This window comes from Rhinolophus hipposideros (genome assembly GCF_964194185.1).
Source record: "Rhinolophus hipposideros genome assembly, chromosome: 10".
Lineage (NCBI taxonomy): Eukaryota > Metazoa > Chordata > Mammalia > Chiroptera > Rhinolophidae > Rhinolophus > Rhinolophus hipposideros.
In genome coordinates this window covers 60,336,359-60,351,724 of record NC_138056.1, presented here as the reverse complement: position 1 = coordinate 60,351,724, position 15,366 = coordinate 60,336,359, and the positions used below count along the sequence as shown (strand labels likewise).

Here is a 15,366-nt window from a genome sequence, read left to right as displayed (position 1 = left end):
ATTTGTACACAAATGTTCTTAAGTTCTTTATTTGTAATAATCCCAAACTGGAAACTAGGACCAATCTAAGTATTAATCAATAGGTGATTGGATTAAAAATGAAGTACGTATATCTATATAGCTGAATACTACTCAATAGTTAAAAAGGACAAATTACTTTTATACATAGCAGTATGTATTAATCATGAAAATGTTATGCTGAATTAAAGAAGCCAGACACACAAAAAATATAATTCTATTCATGTTCTTTTAAAAATATAAGTGTTTACATTCAACCTAAAAATATACAAGTTTATATTCAATATAAAAATATAAAACATTCAATGTAAGAAATCGCAAACTATTCTATCATGAGAGAAAGCAGGTTAGTAATTGACTAGGGCCAATGGTGGGAGTGATTAACTGGGAATGGCATTAAAGAATTGTTTGCTGTGATGAAAATGTTCTGTATGTTACTTGTGATGGTGATTACACAAGCATATACATTTATTAACTCATTGGAATATGCACTTAAAATGGGTACATTTTACTGTACGAGTATGTAATGTGTACCTCAATACGTTAAGTAAGTAATCTTATATAGAAATACAGAGCAATGTTCTGAAATGATCTGCAAGCCAGAGAAAATTAGAGAAATTTTCTAAGCCTTGAATTTTTACGCTTATAATATGGATTAAATCATCCTTATTACTAATTGGTGGTCAGCACTTGTTAGTATTTCCCCTCAGTTTCTTTTAAAAAATCACATCTCTTAAGAAGTCTTAAATTAAAAGAATTCTCTCAAATACTGTTCAGGGAAAAAAAAGTAAGAATTTGTACCTATTTGACATTCGTAGTAACTAGGCAGTAACTACTTGTGTTTCACAAATTTTCAGAAATACTTGGTTTATTTCGTGACATGATTGATGTAGAATTTATAAAGGAATAAACAGTATTGATTTAAAGTACACAATTAGATAAAATTTTAGCAGATGTATACATCCATAAACCACCATAGAAATCAAATACAGAATATTTACATCACCACAGAAAGGTTTCCTTGCCTCCTTTGCAGTCCCTTCCCTTCAGCTCTGATCTGTTTTATAACACCACAATTAGCTCTTGTTTTCTGAATTTTTGTATCAATGAAATCACACTGTACATATTCATTTTTGTCTTCTTTCTTTTGTCCAGTACTGTGATTTTTGAGATTCATTTATGTTTTTGAATATATTGGCAGTTTGTTCTTTTTTGTCGAAAAATAGATTTCTCTTGTATCGGTTTATCATATTGTGTTTATCCATGCACTCATTGATGGACATTGAGGTTGTTTCTAATTTGGGGCTATCGTGAATAAAAATGCACTAAACATAAACATACACGTGCAAGTCTTTGGTGTGGACAGATGTTTTCATTTCTCTCCGTTAAATCCCTAGAAGTGGAATACCTGGTGAGAAACTCTTTTAATTTTAACCTCTGTAGAGGCAAAACAACAGAGAAGGTTGCTCACGTAAGGAACAGTTAAATAATAGAGTCAGGTTATGTATCTTCTATACAAACAAAATATTGCCATTTTTTGAGGGCCTCTTTTAACTTGTCTGTTTAGGTCCCTTCCTTTCACCCTCAAACTACTTTGCCTTTTCAAGTTCTCATCTAAGTCTCTTTTCATCTTTGGGATTTATTTTGCCTTTCTTTGTAGTTATCAATGTGCCTGCCAATGAGAGTTTACTTTCTCATCTATTGGGTCTAATCTATTATTCCAGTAATCCATATAGCTAACTTGTTATAAGTGATTTCAGTATAAAGACATGAAACCAATAGTGAGGCCTTCCTGTTATCGAAAAGCATGAGTTCTAGAGATATCTAGTTTAATTTCTTGAAGGACTTTGTTTTCTTTCTATATTCTGGATAACTGTGGTTGCTGAGAAGTACCCTGTGATGAACTGTGAATAAACTATTATGTACTGATTCAACTTTCCTTAGTAGATGTTGATATACTTAAGAAAATTTTAAAAAGTTTACGTTTACTTTGTGGAAAGCCTTTTACAAATCCTCGACTCCATTTCTTAAGTATTTTAACAGTCCACATTCAAAAGCTCTAATGATTTTCTTATCAGTTTTTAGCATTTTTTAAATATGTTCGTTTCACATTTTATTTACAGATTTCAAACAGTCCTTTTACTTCCAAACTGTGTGTTTGTGTTTGCTGATGGGCTGAGGGATACATGTTTTGGAATATAATTCCTAAATATTTTGTTTGTGCAATGAAATGTTATTGAATGCTTGACATTTGGAGAATCATTAGTATGTTTCTTTTATAAGCCAGTAAATATTTATCAAGCAATGACATGACAGTATGTACTTTCATATGTAGCAAAAGGGAAAACACTTTAAGACTTTTTTACCCGTTTTTCCCCCAACTCCTCAGGGCAACAACTGTAGAGTCTAAGTCTTTGTGTCTACCCAGAATTTCCCTCTTCCTACTGAGCTACCCCTCCCCCAAACCTTTCCAGCTCTAAAGGGAGCATCATCCACAGTGCACTGTCTGCTCTTTGTTCACAATGGCAGCAACTCAGGCCTGGCTGAGCATCATAACCCATTTTACACTTCACAGTGGTCTAAATAATGTACAAAGAAATGGTAGAGTCCTTCATCACATCTGATATAAAGACCAGAGATAGACAGAGAGGATGAAGATTTTGTATCTGCCTTGCTAATATTTAAAGATGTTGGCTTAGGGATAGCTGTTAACAGAAAATAATTCAGCCACCACTTTTACAAAGAGAAGCAGAGATAATGAGTGTCAAGAAATGGCGAGCGTGAGAGAGCCTTGATGACATAATTTGGCTCTGAATATACATGTATCTGATACTTGAAAGATACACCATGAACTCCCCATGTGTGTAAGCCGTGGCCATCCTGTTCCCTACTACAGGATTTGGTAAGTGACATCGTTGCCCACCCCCTAGTTCTTGGTTTAATAAATCTCTTCTTTCTGGAATGCTTTCCCTTGTTCTTTAAATACCAGCTGATATGCCACAATTTCCTTGAAGATGTCCTGGATTTCTTTTTGAAAGAAATTTCCACTCTTTTAAAATGATAAAAATCTGTATAGGTTACTTTTTATGTCACTTTTTACTTCTTATCCAAAACCTCATTTATCTGTATTTTATCTTCTGTTCACTATCACCTTGAAATCAAGGGTTGTTTAGTTGCATCTGCAAATCTCTCTATTGTACACAGCACAATTTTGTATAGAAGACATCATCTACCTTGAAAACCTTTCCCTAACTTCCTGAAAACCAGGTGAAGTGATTTTCTTTCGTGCTTTCAAAGTACTTAACATTTTCTTCAAATCACAGTACTTCTCACAGGTTCAGAATTTTTCTGTTGGCCAGTCTCCCTTATTTCTTTATAATTTAATAGAGGACTTAAAATGTGTTGATTACCATTTTATACCCACAGCTTGACAAAGTACCAAGGAACATAACAGACACCTACCAAATATTTGTTGAATTAATGAATAAACGCAAAGCAATGTGATCCTACATAAAAACTACAAGATACTTTTTACCACCTGACCATTTTAAAAATTAAGTCCAATGCTCATCTTTTTAGTAAAGTTTTAGGTCAGAAACACAGGTGGATCTTTAAGTGAAAAATGATTTGAATGACAAATTCAAAAATGATAACAAGTAGAATATGTGCCATCTTAGTTGAGTCCTCTTACTTAGCCAATGAGAGCATGGAAGGCCTGTACTTTAATAAGATGCTTCATGTCACACGGTTCATTAAGGTCAGCATCTTCTCATTTCCTTTTCCATGACTCCCTCTGTTATACCATACAGCATTTCACTTAGCATTGGATTGTCCAATTTGGCACAAGTACAGAGCACTGATTTTAGATTATTTTTTCTCAGTTGAGAGGGAGTTGCTGTGGACTCATGTCTCAGTTACTAGAGTGTCAAAGGAACAGTTAACCCAGACCAAAATGCCTTTGACAGTCTTGCCGGGAACACCAAGATTGCCATGGCAAATCACTTTTTTAAAAAATACATAGGCATCACTAAAGTAGAATCTCAAAATAATCTTATCATTTTAGTTTGGGTAGATACTAGTTCTGATTGTGTTTTCCTCTGATTTTACTGTTTTTATCATAAGAAGTAGCATTTTCGTTCTTCCCACACCAACTCCACTTCCACCCCACTGATTTTCTATAGGTATCCAGAAAATGAATGTGTAAGATATATCATTTTGGTCCTAATTTGCTTTTTCCCTGGCATTGAGCACTTTTTATCTGCTCATTGGCCAGTTTTTAATCTTCTTTTATAAAGCATGACTTCAAATATTTTGCCCATTTTTGTATTGGGTTGTTTGTCTCCTTTATTGAGTTGTAAGAGTTCTTCATGTATTGTGGATAAAAGTCCTTTCTCAGATGCATTTCATATTTCCCATTACATGTATGATACACATTTGTAATTGTCCCTCAGGTCTTGAATATTCTATTCTGTCTTTTCCTTTTCTCTTTTTTCTCTTTTCTTTTCTTTCTCTTTGCATTTCAGTTTTGGAAATCTCTATTGACATTTCTTCAAGCTCACCAATTCTCTCCTTGCCCACTGTATTGATGAGCTCATCAAAGGCATACTTCATTTTTGCTACAATGTTTTTTTTATTTCTAGCACTGTCTTTTGATTCTTAGTTTCCAGTTCTCTCCTGACATTGCCCATCTGTTCTTGTATGCCATCTATGTAATCCATTAGAGTCGAGCATTTAATCATAGCTGTTTTAAATTGCTGATCTTATAATTCCAATATTTCTGCCTTATCTGTAAATGGTTCTGAAGCTTGCTCTGTCTCTTCAAACTGTGTTTTTTTGTCTGCTTTAGTATGCTTTGCATTTTTTTTTTCTTTTTTGAAAGCCAGACATTATGCACTGGGTAAAAGAAACTCAGTTAAGTAACCATTAGTATGAACTTTTATGCTTGTAGCTGTAGGTGTCAGAGGCTAAAATCTTCACAGGTATCCTTATTATTATCTCCCTATTGTCTTTAGGATTCCCTAGAGATTTCTAAAATAAAATCTGAGACGTACAGTTCCTTCAGTTGTTTTCCTGTTATTATACAGAGGCCCTACTGATGTCATGGGAGGGTGTGAGCAGAGGGTAAGCATTCTGAAGCCTACGATTTGGTTTCAATCTTTCAATGAGCCTGTGCCCCTAAACTGACTTTCACAGGAGTTTCTCAGTCCCCCTCACCCTTAGTTGAGACAGCAAAGCTAGAGAGGATGATAGTTGGATATAGCTAGATATTCCTCATGTGGAATAGAGGATAAAGCAGGTTGCACTTGGTATTTCCCTTCCCCAGGTCGGTTAGGCTCTGGGAAAATAGTTTTGTTTGTTTGTTTATTTTTTGAGGACAAGCTTTGTTAGGAACATAAACCTCTGAGAGTATTATAGAAAGGCAAGATATCTATATATCTGTAGAGTGAATAATTTGGCAATAAAAAGGAATGAAGTCCTGGGATGTGCTACCACATGGATGAATCTTCACTTATGCTAAGTGAAAGAAGCCTATCCTCAACGACCATATAGTCTATAATTCTACTTAGATGAAATATGCAGAGTAGGGGAAAAATAAGCTAGTGTTTGTTGAAGCCTGGAGGTTGGGAGGGTACGGGGAAAGAGTAGAGATGGAGAGTGATTGCTAATGCGCAAAGGGTTTCTTTCTGGAGTGATGAAAATGCCTTAACATTAGAATATGGTGATTGTGCAACAACACTGTGAACATACTAAAAGGCATTAAATGGTGCCCTTTAAATATTTGAATTTATGGTGCATAAATTATATTCAACAAAGATATAAAAATTTGAAATTGAAGAAAAAAGAAACACTTCAATGATTTCCTGAAGCCAGGAGTAGAGGGAGGATTGACTGCTAAGAGACATGAAAAATACTTGAGGACACTGCACGTATCCTAGAAACATCACCTTGGAAATATCCTCATTGTGGTGATGGTTCCATGGGTGTATACATTTGTCAAAGCTCACTCAACTGTACTATTAAAAATGAATGTAGTTTATTGAATATAAACAAATACATTTAATTTTTTAAAAAGTCTTATGAGTAGCAGGAAAAAAATGAATGTGTTGACAGGCATGTGGATTTATATCATGGCATATATATTCAATAATCTTGGGCAGATTACTTACCCACCCTGCTTTCTCCTCTGTAAAATACAAAGGAGAATTAAAGAAAATAGAATTTTAAAAGTGCCTTATTTATTTTATGTCAAATAAGAGGGACTTATAAATTGCTTTTTTTTTTTCCTAAGACGGTCAATTTTTATTTCAGGAAAATTTATTTTTAACCAGAATCCAAGTAATTACAAAAATTAAGATCTTTAATAGAAGTTCTAACTTAAAATGAACTGCTGCTTTAATGACTGAATAACACATGAAATTTCCCTGCCTATCACCCTAAACCCCATATTCTTCACAAAATATGTAATTGAGTTATTGAAGCCTTAAACATCACTTTATAATGATATCCTTACCAGAAGTTTTTCTATTTCCCATATGTGGTCACTAATGAATTTCTTAATGACAACAATCATATCGAAACTTTACAGCCAAGTTTGAATAGCTCTAATATAAATTGTTCTATTGAGGGATTTATAACAGCTTCTGATTCTTGGATAAGGAAAGGAATGAGAAATGCCTTTCAGTCAGCTGCCCAGGGACACACAGTCAGTCAGGGGTTGGAGGGAGGACTAATCCGCTGGTGTGTCCGGGTCTCCCAATTTTAACCAACTAAACTTCTCTGATGTCACTCTGTGTGATGACATACAATATAGACTCAAACTCCTCTACTTCCTTTATGCCAGATGCTGCTAAGCCTCAAACGTCAGAGATGACCAGGGACTGGTTGGTAGTAGAAATATGCACAACCCCCTGTAATAGATAATTTACTACAGAGTGGTAAATAAAGAACCAACTCCCTGGTTTCTTCCTGAGAGCCTGTTTCTCTTCTGAAAAAAGTAGATCTTGGTTTAGTCAGAAGGCATGAATTGACTTATGTAGTATTGGCTGATGAGCTGGCTGCGGATGGTGAGAAGCTGTTATGGTAAGTGAAAGGATGGCACTCTGTATTATGCAGTGGCAAAACAGTTAAATTATCACCTGCAACTATATAACAGGAAATGTATTGTATGAACTTACAGATCTAGAAAAAAGGTTGGGAAACCAAACACTTAATAGTGTGGTTTGGCTATAGTTGACAAATTACTACAAGAAAGAAATGATCTCAGAAAATATGTGCATGGTAGCAAACAGAAGGAAAGACAATAGAAAGAATCCAGAAATTCAGAGACTTGTTGGATTAAAAGAGGCAGCACTTTCCCATTATTAACTTGTGAAAGACAAAACTAAGAAGGCCTTTTAAGGGACAAAGCCTGATTAAAATACATCCTTGCTGCAAGACTCAAATGAATAGTATGGATGCCATAACTGTTGTTAAAGCATCTGAAAAATTTAGATACCATGCTGCAAACCTTTCCCTTTGGGGGAAAAGCAATGGACCAGTGAAAGAAATTACGGGCATAGTTTCTTAGATGATATAGATGGGGTTAAGCCAAGAGAGAGAACTAAGAGAAAGGCATGGTTAACAAGAAATTCTGAGTGTGACTATAAAATCTCAAAATGAATAACTCAAATAAATAAGAACATTAAGGATTTTGAGAAAGCTGTGCTATCAAAGAAGCCATGGGCCTAAATGTGCTCTCTCCAATATGGTAGCCACCAGCTATTTGGGGCTATTGAGTATTTGAAAAAATGCTAGCATGACTGAAATAATAAAATTTAAATTTTATTTTCATTAATTAAAATTCTGATGCCTATTAAATATTTTTCTATTAAACACAACTTTATTATTTGGAAGGGTTACAATTCCTTTCATTAGCCATTCAAAATTTAGCATCAGAATTGAGATGGGCTTTAAGGGAAAATATACACTGGACTTTGAAGACAGTATAAGAAAGTAAAGTACATCTAAATAAGAGATATCTAAAATATCTCCATCATTATCTTGTATTAGCTAAATGTTCAGTATAATATTTTACATCTTTGGGTTAAAAATAGACTGTTTAGATTAATTTCACTTGCTTCTTTTAAACTTTAAAAAATGGGTATTATAAAATTGAATAAGTGACCTGCATTGTATTTTATTGGATAGTGTTAACCTTGACTGAAAAACAGCTACCGTGTTTTCCCAAAACTAAGACCAGGTCTTATATTAATTTTTGCTCCATTAGGGCTTATTTTCAGGGGATGTCTTATTTTGTTCATGTACAACAATCTACATTTATTCAAATAGTCATGTCATCTTCTTCTGGAACATTGTCATAATGTACTAAATGTGTCCATCTGGCTTACATCTTAACTGGGGCTTATTTTCGGGTAGATCTTATTTAGGGGGAAACACGGAATTGTGTGTGTGTGTGTGTGTGTGTGTGTGTGTGTGTGTATGACCATTTAATGCAAGTGAGTCTCTTACATAAGCAGACCCAGCACTAGACAGAAGGATTTGTCTGCTTTGTAATTCTGGACAATTGCTGCCCCTCCAAGTACCATTATAAATGGCAGTTGGGGCTGGGAGAGGCAGGCAGCCCAGACAGGCCCTTACAGTTTATGACATTGCCCTTTTGTTCCTGTGAAGTCAATTTTTATTCCAGATTGAAACTATTTTCAATTAATTGTGCTAGTTAATATCTAAGAGACACTATCAGTTATATTAGTAATCAAGATAAATAGTGTCTGTTGTACTTCCATTATCTTTTGGGCATGTAATTCTGTTGGAAGAAAAAAAGTAATTAGGTTTGCTGAGAATGATTTATCCTTTACAAATATATTCTGCTTATTGTTTCTGATTCTATTATTTCTTTTTTTGAGGAACAGAATCATGGCATTCATCATTAAAAAAAATAAAGCACTGTAAGTTATATTTTCATAAAGTTCTCAGTGACATCATGATCTGAATTTGTATCTGAATTATGCTTCCTGAATAATATGAAAACACTATTTTTTTTCTTTGTGCTGGATCTTTGTGTCTGGGAAGCTGTATAGTATAGTGGAAACCCTATGCAGCCATACAACTCTGGGTTTAAATAAGAACTCTGTTACTTGTTGCTTCGTGAATTTGGTAAGTTTTTCAATGTAAAATGAAGTTAATAGTAACTACCTTTCAGAATGTTGTAAGCATTATATAATGCGACATCTATAATAGGCCTGGCAATGTGCCTGATAGATTGTTGACATTAGATTTTTCTCTCCTCTCCTCTCTCTGTGACTTCACCCTCATAAATTTTCCCAAAGAAATGTCCCTATTTGCACAATCTCTGGTCAAGTCTGAGAGTATGGGAATCTGTGACATGTCACTTATTACATGATTATATCTTATTTCAGTGGTTAGAATCTGTCCCAATCCTGGGCAAATTGCAAACATCATAGTTTTTGCATATATATATATATATATATATATATATATATATATATATATATATATATATATAGTGGTGGTATGCAAGTGGACACTTTGGTCAGTGTTGCTCAAGCAGTAGCTCCCCGTAATCGGAAGTGTGCTGATGGTAACCACTTTGAGCATCTCTTGTAATTGCAGAAGTCAAACGTGACTTGCATTCATCTTTTGTTGTCGGTATATATTGAATATTACAGTTTTAATACAGTTTTTCTTTCTTAAAATGTGTGTACATTTTTTTGGCACCCTCTGTATATAAGTTTATAAAATCAAGAAATGTGTATAAAACTGTCCTTATAGTCTCAACATGAGTAATTTTAGAGAATCTAAAGAAAAAAATGGTTCAGAGGTGCTGATGATGAAAGTTACCATCAAGTGTACTGGCAAGGTTTGAACATAGGATATACTTGGGACCTGGACCGTCTGCCCACAGGCCATCCAGAGAACAGCACTTTTCAGAGAGCTGGCACTCATTTACAGGACATATCACATCCATAGGGCAACATACCAACTGTGGGACCTGGGGCAAAACACTTTTGAGCCTCAGTTTGTTCTTCTACATAACGAAGGTTTGGATTTTGGTGGCTCGTATAACTGCATGTTATTAAGATTCTTACATCTAACAGTACCCTGGGAGTTAGGGAGAGGTTAATTTGTATACCAATAGTTACTGTATTAATCCATTTTAAAAGCATGTTTATTTGATCTTCCTGGTTGCATATATTCTCAATGAATGGGTGTTTACTATAAAACTAAATCTTCCTCTATGTAAACTATGAAGGCAGATACAAGGTTTAAATTGGTTTAACTGAGAAAGAATGCTTAACTATTTGGATTTTACTTCCAATTTGTTTAGATTTTTTGACCTTTGAATTAAACGGTGACTTTTCTAAGATTTTGTTTTGTTTTTTTTTGAGGTTGCATTACTGTGATCCTCAGGGGAGAAATAATTCCCTCTAGAAGCTTATTTCTACTAAACTCAACTATAAATTAGCTAATATTTACTGTGTGCAAAGTATTCAGCTGAGCACTGCAGTAAATAAGAAAAGAGCAAATGAAAGGAACTATAATAAAGCAGAATATTACACAAGAGACATTCTAAAGTGAAGTAATCCTATCCATTTAAGATACTAAATTGCAGCATGGGATAGATTTAAGGATGACTTTTAACAGAAAGTCACTTATATCCATCCTTTTACACACACACCCACACCCCCCCACACACACACACGCACATCTTTAATCCTCTTTATATATATATATATATATATATATATATATACATATATATATATATAACATATTCTTTATTAAATACTATTATATATACTCATGTATTGTTATATATTACATATGCATTATATGTATACATATACATACACAGACACATAACTTTATTGAGGTATAGTTTATATAAAACAAGCTGTACAAGGTACAGTTATTTAACGGGTACAATTTGATGAGTTTTGACATATGGCTTCATTTATGAAACCACCACCACAATCAGAATAATGAATATATCCATTACTGCCAAAGGATCCCTCAATGTCCTATGTAGTCCCCCCTCGGCACTCCTCCTTATCCCATTCTACCCCATCCACAGAAAATCACTGACCTATTTTCTATGAATATAGAATGTAGTTTGTATTTTGTAGACATTTCTAAAAATTGAATCATATAGTACATACTCTTTTATGTCTGCCTTCTTTCACTCAGAACAATTATTTTGAAATTTATGTATGTTGGAGCATGTATCAAGAGTTTCTTCCTTTATATTAGTGAACTTGTATTCCATTGTATGACTATTCCACAGTTTCCTTAATACTATTTATTTCTTCCCAGTGCTAGTTATAATCTTTTATTCTTACACATTCTCATAGTTATGTTGTCATGTTTCATTATAGTTTTAACTTACTTTTTCTTAATGACTAATGGTGTTTAGCATCTTGTGTACTTTTTACAATCTATACAACTTTTTTGGTTAAGCCTATTTAATTCGATTTTTCTTTGAATTATTTGTTCCTTATCATTAAATTTTGTGGTATTTTATATACTCTGGACACAAGTCCTTATCAGGTATATTTTCCCCAAGTTTATGGCTTATTATTTCATTTTCTTAACAGTGTCTTTTGAAGAGCAGAAATTTTATATGTTGATGAAGTATAATTTATCAATTTTTCCTTTTATAGATCATGACTTTTGTGTAATATTTAACATACTTTTGCCTAACTCAGTGTTACACAAATGTTTCCCTATATTACTTCTAGAAGTTTTGTAGTTGTAGGTTTTACATTTACATCTATGATATATTTTGAATTAATATTTGCATATGATGCAAGATACAGATAAAAATATCTCTTCTTTCCTTTCTTTTTCCTCTTCTTTTTTCCTTCTTCCTTCATTTGTTTTCTTTCCTTCTTTCTTTCTTTCTTTCTTTCTTTCTTTCTTTCTTCTCTCTCTCTCTCTTTCTCTCTTTTCCTTCCTTCCTTCCTTCCTTCCTTCCTTCCTTCCTTCCTTCCTTCCTTCCTTCCTTCCTCCCTTCCTCCCTCCCTCCCTCCCTCCCTCTCTCCCTTCTTTCTTTCCTTTTTTCTTTTTGTTGCATTAGTGTCCCAATGTTTTAACACCATTTTTCAAATAGTCTCCATATTCTCTACTAAATTGCCTTTGAAACTTCATCATGTGAATCAATGTTCCATACATGCATGAGTCTATTTTCGTAGTGTATATTCAGTCCATTGCTCTATGTCTGTATTTATTCCAATATACCACCTTGATAACTGTAGCTTTATAATAAACTTTGAAACTGCATAGTGCTAGTTTTCCAACTTCATTCTTTTTTAAAAAGTTGTTTTGGCAATTCTTGGTGGTGTTTTATTCTCATGTAAGTTTTAGAATCAGTTTAGTCAATTTCTACAAAAAAGCAAACAATTTTCTTTTATTGAGAGTGCTTTGAATCTGCAGATCAATTTGGGGAGACTTGACATCCTAACATAGTTAGTTTTCCAATCCATGAACATGGTGTATCTATCCTTTTGTTTTGGTATTTTTAAATTTCTCTTAGAAATGCTTTATTTTTTTTAATTAAGACTTTATGTTTTAAGAGCACTTTTAAGTCCACAGCAAAATTGAAAGGGAACTACAAAGATTTCCCATATACCTCCTGCCCCTACACATACATAACCTCCCTTATTATCAACATCACCTACCAGATGGCCTGCTGGCTCAGCTGGTTAGAGCCGGTGCTAATAACAGCAAAGTTGCTGATTTGATCCTCGCATAGGCCACTGTGAGCTTTGCTCTCCTTAAAAAAACACACCAAAAAACATCACCTACCAGAGTGGTACATTTATTATAATTGCTGAACCTACATTGACACAACATAAATCATCCAAAGTCCATAGTTTACATTACATTTTACTCTTGGTGTTGTACATTCTATGGATTTGATCATTACAGTAATATACAGAATATTTTCACTGCCTTAAAAATCCTCTATGTTTGGCCTATTCATCCCTCCCCATCTCAACCCCTGACAACCACTAATTTTTTGACTCTCTTCATAGTTTCCCCTTTTCCAGAATGTCATACAGTTGGAATCATACAATGTATAGTTTTTTTCATATTTATTTCTTTAATTTAGTAATATGTACTTAAATTCTTCCATGTCATTTCGTGGCTTAATAACTCATTTCTTTTTAGCACTAATATTCCATCATCTGGTTGTACTACAGTTTATTCACCTACTGAAGGACATTCTGGTTGCTTCCAAGTTCTTGTAATTATGAATCCAGTCAGACAATCTCAGGGTTTCAAGTAGTATAATTAGATCATCTTAAATTAATGTGATTAATTTTGCTTTGTATTTGTTCCATCTGTCATTTGTCCTTTTTTTTTTTTTTTGGATTTACTGAATATTTTTAATGATTTAATTTTTTTCATCTGTTAGTTGCTATCTATAAGTCCTTGTTTTGCTATTTTAGTTAATGCTAGGGTTTACCATGCACATCTTCCATCATTCACAATCTACCTTCAAGAGATTTTATACCACCAAATATATTGTATAAGAATCCTGCAATGAACACTTTCTTTTCTCTTTATCTCAAACCATTGGCTACTATTGTTAACACATGTTGCTTTTATATATGTTATAAATTCCACAGTGCATTGTTAATATTTTTGTTCAAACTGTCAATTTATCTTTTAAAGGTATTTAATAATAAGAAAAATATCTTACGTACTTACCCACAAAGTTCTCATTTCCAGTGATTACTATTCTTTTTTATAGATTTATGTTGCCATCTGTTATCATTTACCTTCTGCCTGAAGGATTCCATTAACATTTATTGTAGTGTTGGTCTGCTAGTGATACATTCTTTCAGCTTTTGTGTATCTGAGAAAGTATTTATTTCACCTTAGTTTATAAAAGATATATTTGCTAGGTATAGATTTGCATGGCTGGGTACTTTATATTAGATATTAGACACTGTATTCTGCTTTATTTGGTGTTGGAGAGTTTTGTACTCCTATAAATATTCTTGAAGATTTTGTTTCTATGTGACAGCTAAGTTTCAAGAAAACAACGATCCTTTTGTATATTGATTTTAAGTTTTGTTTAATGGGCCAAATGACATTTAATCTAAGGCTAATTTTTATCCACAACTAACATAAGATTCTTCTGTGTATTCTACCCAATGTCCTGTGAATTACTTATTTCGCTAGCTGAATGGTGGGAAGAGGCACTAATTTGGCCCTGTTTGACCACTGGATATAGTTCCCTTTTATCTTTGTGGGTAGTTCTCCAATTCTCAAGTGGTTTCTTCACATGCACACACTGAAGAATACTCAAGGGGGTCAAGGGGGACCTCTGAAGATCTTTGTATTTTTGTGTACAGATTTGCTTAACAATCATTTAATTTCTAGGCCAGGTTTAGGCAATTGAAGAGCCTTTATATGTAGTTTATATTGTCTAGAACCAAGGTATGCTGCAAACCCAGTCTGGAGCAAAATGGGAAATAACATCTTTCTAAAGATAGGCTTAGAAATTCTGATCCAATAAGTCAAGATGTTTCTTTTCTCTGGTAGCAGAGCTGAGTCATACTTGGCTGCTAGACCACCAGTCACAAGTATAGCCAAGAAAACAGGGTACAGACCACCAAAAACAAGACCAACTAATTTACACCATGTTATGGTACAGGTTTTACAATTCAAATCACCTGTATTCAATGGTAAACTTACAAAATCTTTGTAAGATGCATTTGCTGTCAAAAAATGGGATCACTGCCATTGGTAAGCCTGCAGCTGTATGAGCCTGTGTCACATTTAAGATGTGCCAAAAAAGACTGTTTGCTGTTAGGCCACAGAGAGCAGTATTAAGTCCAATACATGTCAATCCATGTTCAAGTAGATCCCTTTATGCTTCTGGCAGTTGGTTAATTTTTCTGGTTGTGATGTTAAATATTTGGTTTACCTTGACAGTATAATCTGGTTCATGATTTTCCATCTTGAGCCTTATGCTGTCCTTCCAGCAGCCGATGCTTCCTCTCATCTTCCTCAGCAACTAAGCCTCACTGCAACTTTTGCACAACTCACCCGGGTACAGCCATCTTTGGTGGACCTGTCTGTAACTCTCTTTGGCATCTTTTCTTCTGTGTGAAACCCCTAGCCTCCTAGTAAGTTATCCAGTTTCAAGTGTTTCCCTAATGTTACACTTACATCGAGTAGCACAATATGCTCACTCTCTCCACTGAACTCTTCCTCCAGGTGTCTCCTCACTACCTGTACTCTAGCCTTATCAGCATGCTAAACCTCAGAGACCTCTCCCAAACTACCCTCTCTTTCTGGAATACCCTGAACCCAAAT

General features: G+C 34.2%; 1 pseudogene across 1 annotated transcript; it reads right to left on the bottom strand.

Moving 5' to 3' along the window:
• Nucleotides 1-14,412: 14,412 nt before the first annotated feature.
• On the bottom strand, nt 14,413-15,010 carry LOC308503434 (transmembrane protein 126A-like; annotated as a pseudogene). The gene has a single exon. The product of its transcript is annotated as a transmembrane protein 126A-like (transcript).
• Nucleotides 15,011-15,366: the final 356 nt, after the last annotated feature.